Source organism: Sturnus vulgaris, chromosome 11 (assembly GCF_052056855.1).
Source record: "Sturnus vulgaris isolate bStuVul1 chromosome 11, bStuVul1.hap1, whole genome shotgun sequence".
Classification (NCBI taxonomy): domain Eukaryota; kingdom Metazoa; phylum Chordata; class Aves; order Passeriformes; family Sturnidae; genus Sturnus; species Sturnus vulgaris.
The window spans coordinates 20,865,866-20,873,606 of NC_142253.1; positions in this window are offsets into that span (position 1 = coordinate 20,865,866).

Consider the following 7,741-nt stretch of genomic DNA (forward strand, 5'->3'; position numbering starts at 1 on the left):
ATTTAGTGGCTACAGAGTGGGTTCCTATATGGCCACATCTCAGGGTCGTCACTGAGTTTCTGCTGTGCTTTTACATCTCCAGGTAAGTTCCAGCCACTGAAGGAGCAACAGCAAAAATTCATCTAAAGGTAAGGATGAAACTGGAAGATAAAAGGAGCTGAGAGAGGGCTGGGTGAAAGAAAGAAAAATTTACTATAAGAAGAAAAATCTTTCCTTCAGTTCAGAGTGCAAAGGGTGCACAGATAATGAATGAGGGCTTTGAGATGAATCCATAGCACAGCACCTGACCTGACTGTAAATAATATATATTCACATGGGCCAAACTAATTTCATTTAAGCCACAGCTGGTAGCAAAAGTCTACATAACTGGGGGCTGTTGCAATCAGCACTGAAGTTTTGAGTGAGCAAATCAATTAATTATGCATCGATTTTCCCAGGCATGTTTGTTCCAGTAGTGCACAACTGCGAGTTTGGCTCTGGAGTGCTGAGACATCTGTTGAATATTTACATCCAGCTCCTGAACACAAGCTCAGTGGTTCCTTTCTGGCTCGAGGCAGAGAAGGGAACAGCTGTTTGCAAAAAACCACACAATCACAAGGTACCTGCAGAGAATGTTGGGTTCCAGCATGGCCCAAGGCAGGGAAGACACCTTGTCTGTTTGCAATTAGGCAAGAATCATAATAGGTGCATGTATTAATTGCACAGAACAAAATGGAGAGAAGGGAAATATGTGTCTTTTCATGAATTGATGCTGGATGCTGCTGACTAAAAGCAGAAAGTAAATGGAGATAAGTTTTCCTTCTTATTTCTGAACTTTACAGGAAAATCTGTCTGCACTTACCCCATACACAGAGTTCTGTGTTCTATGAATATAATGCTGTAAGAAACACAGTTCCCTTTTGCACTGAACCTGTCAAGTCTCACTGATTTTAGCAGTTCCTGAGGAAATCCAGCTCCTTGCTAGGCACAGAGTGAGCCCTGTACCTAAAGCATGGGGCTAGAACCTGAGTACAGAGCTGCTGAAATAAGTACCTGAGCTAAGCTAAGGGAAGCAAGTAAAAACATAATTTAATGGGAAGTGATGACTGAATAGGGATAAAATAGAGAAGCTAAAAGTGATGTGATGTTGGAGAATGAGACTTTCTTGTTAGCATTCAAATATCTGTTACACGGAGCTTTAATGAAGTTTATGCCATGACAGTGCTGTATAAATCTAGAGCAAAAGACAGATTTAATCCCATTAAATATTTGTCAGGGATTTAATGTAGCAGATAATATAACAAGCACTATTAGACCTGGCATTACAATTACCCATTTTTACCAAGTTCCAAGCCTGTGGCTGCAGGCAGAGCTTTGCCTGAGACAGGACTCAGTGGCTGGGCTCATGTTTCTGTTCATGGATCCCACTCAGGCTCTGGAGCTGCTCTGGGTTTCTCAGCTCCTCTTTCCATGCACTCTAAACCAGCTTTGCTCCCTCCCTGCAGAGATGGCCACTGGAAATGCTGGAACAGGAATATTTCTATAACCTTCCTTTTAACAGAAATTGGCTAATTTGACTTGCTGGATCTGTATGTTTTTTCTATTCAAGAACACTTGGTGGTTGCTGATCCTGAAGAGCACTAAGAGGGGTACATTTCATGGCTGAAGTTGGTTCAGTGCCATTTATTTGAGCATGAACACGTGTAAAATGAATATTTCCAACACGGGCCAACTCATAAAACTTCTGTTGTTTTCACTTGTACCCAGTAAAAGTTGGGTTCGAGACATTTTCATGCTGTGTTTTGTGGCCACTCATCAGGTGATGTTTTCTGTCTAACAATGGAAGGAAGTGAAAAGAAGTTGTGTTATCATGAACTAGAAGTGTTTGGGAAATTCCTGCCAGGTTTCATAGGAAGATAAATCATACCCAGACTGTCCAAGCCTACATTTTCCACTGAGGGGCTTTCAACATCCCAGGAGAAGTGAAACTATTGCTGTCTGTTAAAAGCCAACTCATATTTGTGTTGGTCCTTTCCTCAAAGATGTAACTCAGCCTTCCCAGGATTTGCAGTTGTGTAAGAGGCAAAGTCAGACACAGAAAAGCTAATTCCTCCCCTCAGGACAAGAAATCCTTGTTAGGGCACAGGGAAGCCCACTTTTCCTGTTTTTTAAAGAAGAAGAAGATGGAATGTTGCTTTCTTCCCTGTCTCTGGCACCACGTTTGAAGCACAGTATCTGCAGAGGAAGGATGTTCTGAGTCTCAGGGTGCCTGGGGTCAAGTCCCCAGGGCTTCCTGAGTGAGGAGCAAACGAAGCAGATGTTATTTCCCTTCTGGAGCGGGGCACTGGAGCTCAGCAGAGATGCCCAGGTAGGGGCAGCTCTCCAGGATGTCCCCGTGGCTGTGGCAGGGCCAGGCTGGGTCCTGCTCCCTGCTGGGCAAGGATGAGGCTCCTGCAGAGCTGTCCCTGAGGCCTCCACACAGAAGTTATTCATTAAAACTGTCTGGGCAAAGAAGGAGATTAGAAATTCTGGAAAGCCCTCAGATCTGTGGTGCTGCATTTGCTGCCCTTTCTCTGATTGCTGGTCCTGGCTTGCCCCAAGGGTCCCTTACATTTTTTACTTCAGCAATTTCTATCAGAATTTTCTGTTGAGCAAATGGGAAATGTCCCCCTTCTCTGGCTCCAAATCCATTACTTTTCCTCTGATCACAAACATTTCTCCTCTTCTTCCCTTCATCAGGATGAAGCTCTGACTTTAATATTTTTCACGGTGAATGGGATGGGAGGGAATGGGGGAATTCCCAAGGAATAATCTGGAATTTGGGTCAATTATTTTTAAAGCAAAAAGTTTCCACTTTTATTCACACACTGAATTGAATCAGGATCTTGCACATGGCCCAAAGTACGGCATAATTATGACTAAATGTAGTCCTTTTGCTCCAGTGAAAATTGTGGGTATTTCATTACACAGTGGATGTTTATCTGAATTCTCACAGTGAAAGGCAGATCTCACTTGAGAGCTGGAGATACTCACTGGAGTAACACATTTCTCTAAAAGCTGTGTGTAAATAATAACCAAGCCAGAGCAAGCAGGCTGCCATGGGAATGGGGATGTGTTACAACATTTTGACTACACAGCTTCACTCCTGGAGACAATCAGGCAGATTAAGAGGCATTTTTAAAGGATCCAATCATTGTTTACAGTAATAACTTAAAAGAAAAGGCATTGGGATTGAGGTGTGCCAGTGTCCCCTGGAAACCAAAGGGTGGCCAGAGCCCATAGGAAAACAGGCAAATGACAGATGTGATTTGTAATTCCCAGGAGACAGGGGCCTTGCATTTTTGAAAGGTCCAAATGTTGCTTTTCCAATCAAAAATTAATAGTTCTAATGACTTCAATAAAAATTAAATTCCTGCGGAGAAAGAAACAACAAGTGTATTGTATAATCAAGGCTATCTTTTTGAAAAATCTATTTCCCAATCTGTGAAATGCCTAAATACTGGAAAAGATAATTAAGAAATATAATTCATACTTACAAGTGTTACAAAAGGCATCGAAGTAATTTAAATTTCAATCTCACAGTTCAACAAATGCACTCAAAAAGCTACAAAGGAAAAACTCTTGGATAAAAGGTGACAAGTTCATGGTAAGTATCATTAAACCCAAACATGTCACAAAGCAGCACAACAAGAAAATTCAAGTGCAAACTCAAGTGAAAGAGAAACAGCTTTTTGTAGATAGCTTAGTACAAGCTGTCACAACAGTTCCTTTGTTTAAAAAATAGTCTAAGAAATATGAGGATTCCAAGCCAACTTGGAACTGTTTATATGGATATCTTGCCTGCATGCCTGAAGTGGAATATTGGGAGCACCACGTGATGCACGAGGATATTTTACAACTGGAGCAGCCTCACCCTTGCTAGCAGAGATAAGGGGAGGCCAGAACTCTTGGGTCAGACTCACACTCTTGCTTGGAATTAAAACTTACCCTTGTTGCTAAAATCCAGTTTAAACCTAGAGATAAAAATGGCATTTTGTCAGCTGAGAAAGACATTTTGTCTAAGGAGTCAGGAAGAATCAAAAGAAAGACAAAACCATATATATGATCATAAAAAGTCCTGAAAGCTCAGATTCTACCAGATGCATATAAATTAGCACTATTACTCAGATAAGACATTCTTTAATAAGGGAGATAACACTATTAGGGTAATTACTGACTGCCTGGTCCAGCACTGGGAAAGAATTAAATACATTACACTTCTGGATAAAGCCAAAGTAATTATGAATTTCCAGTTCTTTCCAGCTTATAGATCTGTCTGGTGGCTCTCTCTAAATGTGTCTAATGCAACAACTTCATCCTGGTATCAATGCTGTTCTAAGCCCCAGTAATCACTCAACTCTTCCGGCTGCAAGGCAGAGTCAAGAAATTCCCAATTTGCCAGGGCTGGGTTGCCTTTTTCTGCTCCATATCATGAGCTTCCTTCTCACTAATCTGCTGCCCAATACTCCTCATTCTCTGCAAAGAAAGCCCAGCTCTGATGGCATAGATCATGGATTGACAAGCACTGGAAGTATTACTCTAAAACAGGGCAGAGCAACCTGAGTGGTTTGCACCTGGTCATTCTAGTTCAGCCTCTCTTGCGCCCTGCATTAGAATAAGCCTGGAGTTAATCCCTTCAGTTGTTGCTGGCTTTGACACATTGCCTTCAATCTTTGTGAATTATGTGGGTTCTAGATGTCTCTCAAGCTTTGAGTTCTCATGCAGTGGGCCCACGGTTGTTGTGTTTCCCTCTCCTCATGCCTTGTCACTGACAAAGTGCCCCTGTTAGTGGTGACTTACAGCCTCTGCCATGCCTGGCAGATTTCCTCTTGCTCCACATGTTATTTGTTTTCAAAGAAAACTGCAAATTTTTCCAGGTGACAGAGCTTGTAGAGCAAATCTGTCTTCTCTGTGCTGGAGCCAAGGTACTTCTTTCCCCTGCCTTGTTCTGCTTTCAATGCAATAATATTTTTGTGAAGGAACAGAGCAGTGCAAAGAAGATGAAGGGATGCAGAGGTCGAGTGGGAACTGATTTGTGCTGGTGGAGCTTTCAAGAACTACTCAGTTTTTACCTGCAGCCAGCATCTGTTCCACCTGTCCCCCCAGTGGGTCTCCTTCCTCCTCTAGAAGGCTGGAAAGAGCCTTCCAAAGGTCTGTTAGGATTAATTAATTTTGTACCTGGCTCTATGTGTTTCACATAAAAGATCAGGAAAAGCTGACAACTGATTGCTTTCAGGCAAAGGAACTCTGAGAACGTGTTTATTCCTCACTGCAGCACAAACTCATCTGGAAATGTTTTGGCACACCCCCTGTGTCTGGAGCTGTCCCCCAAAGCATGAACACCTATCAGCATTCAGATTTCTGCTGGGCAGATCAAAGGGTTATCCACAGGCACTTCAGGAAGCCAAGGGTGCTTTAAAGAATAGGAATACTTTGAAGAAGTAGTAAAGAAGAATCAATTTAATTACTGGTTTAAAGAGAATTAATAGAATATGCTTGAATAGCCAAGTGTAGTAGTTAAAAGATAATTTTGACAACTTGTCAATATATTTATAATCATCTGCAGCCCTACTCTCAGGTATTACCTGCTAAGAGTGGCTTTGATTTTGTCACTCAGTGACTGAGGTGTCTGGCACACTTCATTTCCCTGACTCCATTTCTTCTGGGAAATTGTAAATCTTTTGACAGAAAGTGTTTGACAAAAGCTAACTATTACTTCACACAAGTGCCCTTTCTGAATAGAGTTGGAAACTTTTTGTTCTTTAAACATAAATCAGATGCCTTCAGACTTTTCATGCTGATTTGTGGCATTATTTAATGAATTATAGCAGAAAACAAAAAAAGGAGTTGGCTCAGAAGATATTTTTACCACCAGTGACTTATGCTGTTCATGTAGAATTGCCAAAGAAATTCATATAGGCAACTAAATCCTTGTTGTACCACATAGGTTCATCTCCCTGCTTTGGCAGTCAAGCAGAACCTGATTTTTCAAAACAAATCGCCCAGAGTGCTCAGTTCACAGTTAGCAATTGTATCATTTTTTTGTTCATGGTTCCTGGCCACTTGTGTTAGGAGTCTACTATAGTTTGCTTCAGATATTTTGGATTTTAATTCCAATATAATAGAGTGAGCAATGGCATTAGGACTTGAAAAGAAGGGACGGTGGAAGAAGTAGAGGAATCAATGCACAGCAAGGGGTTGAGGAGAGCGTGGTGCAGAACCTGCTGTTATTTTACACTGGTTAGTTTGGCATCCAAAGAAAACCCTCCCACTCCGACGGGGACTGGGAAGAGCAGAGCAGGGCTCGTGTTTTGAGATGTAAGATGTGACTGCACCTCTCTTTGCAGTGACAATGGGTGGCACAGCCAGCACGTGTGACCCATCCTGCAGCACATCCACCACTGCTCTGGTACCAGCACCCTCGGCAGCTGAAAGGCCAAAACCTGAATTCTCCATTCCCTGTGTGCCAAACAGCCCCTGAGCCTTCACCAGGAGCTCGGCATCCACAAGGGCACAGGAATATTTTTATGACAAAGGGTAATAAAGAACAAAGGCCATAACCTTGGCAGATGACAAGTGCGAGTGCCCCATGGAGAACAGGAAACAGACTGGAGAGGGCTTGGTTTAATCAGGATGTGAAACCCTTTGTTTCTCATGCCATTAACTTTTGCACTTTTTATGGTGCAAAGCCTCTGGTGGCAAAACCCTGTTATACTAATGTTTGATTCAAATTTTATATTCCTTTATATACCCAAAGTTACCAAATGCAATTCGGTTTAACATAAAGCACCTGACTAAAAAGTCTGTCTCCAATCAAATCTGTATTTACACTGTTGTCCTCCCACCTCATAAAATAAGAACTCCAAAGAGAGGAGGGAATTTTCCTTTTCCTCTCTTTAACAACATCCTGAACTTTAAAATAGTTAAGTGATCCTCCATTTCCTATATAATCACTGGCACTAAATGAATTTATCCTTATACATCCTGAACACAGACTCCTATACTCATATTAAAATAAAGATTTTTGTGATCTCTCATTTCCACCCTGCCATTTTTCTTTTCCCTAATGAGTCAAAACAAGAGACAACAGAGCTTCTGCCTCTTTTCTCTTTGTGCACCTTTCCCTTCTTTGGGCTCCTCATGCCTGACTGCAATTCCACAGCTCCTGCACATCCAGGTGCCTCTCCCTGATTTCTTGTCAAGTTTCTTCTTTTTCCCATCCCCAGGGAAGTCTAAGGGGATCACAGCTTCTGGAATTAACTCTGTTCCTAGACCAAAAAGCTACTGGTCTAGACCAAAAAAAAAAAAAAAAAAAAGGAGAATTGAGGCTTAGCAGAAAAGCATCATTCCAAAAATATATCCTCGAACTTTGTCTCACCCAGACAATTGTTCTTGTGCTATTTGGCAGTAACATTGACTCCAAATTCTGCCTCCAGTGCCTGGGCCCTGCTCAGAGCTTTCCCTGCAGGCAGGGACACCCAGGGCTGAGAGCCCCTCTCAGCCTTCTGCTCTGGTGTCATCCGTGCAGCTCCTTGAAAGCAGAGGACTGTTATTATCAGACAGACAAAATAAAAAATCCATGCACAAACCCTCCAACACTGACGGTTTTCTACTTGGCCCACAAGTATTGGAAGGTGCTCCCTCATTCCACGACTTTGAGGGAAGCCAAGCAGCACAGAGGTGGCTCATTTTAAATACAAATTCATTTTGCCATAGGGCACGG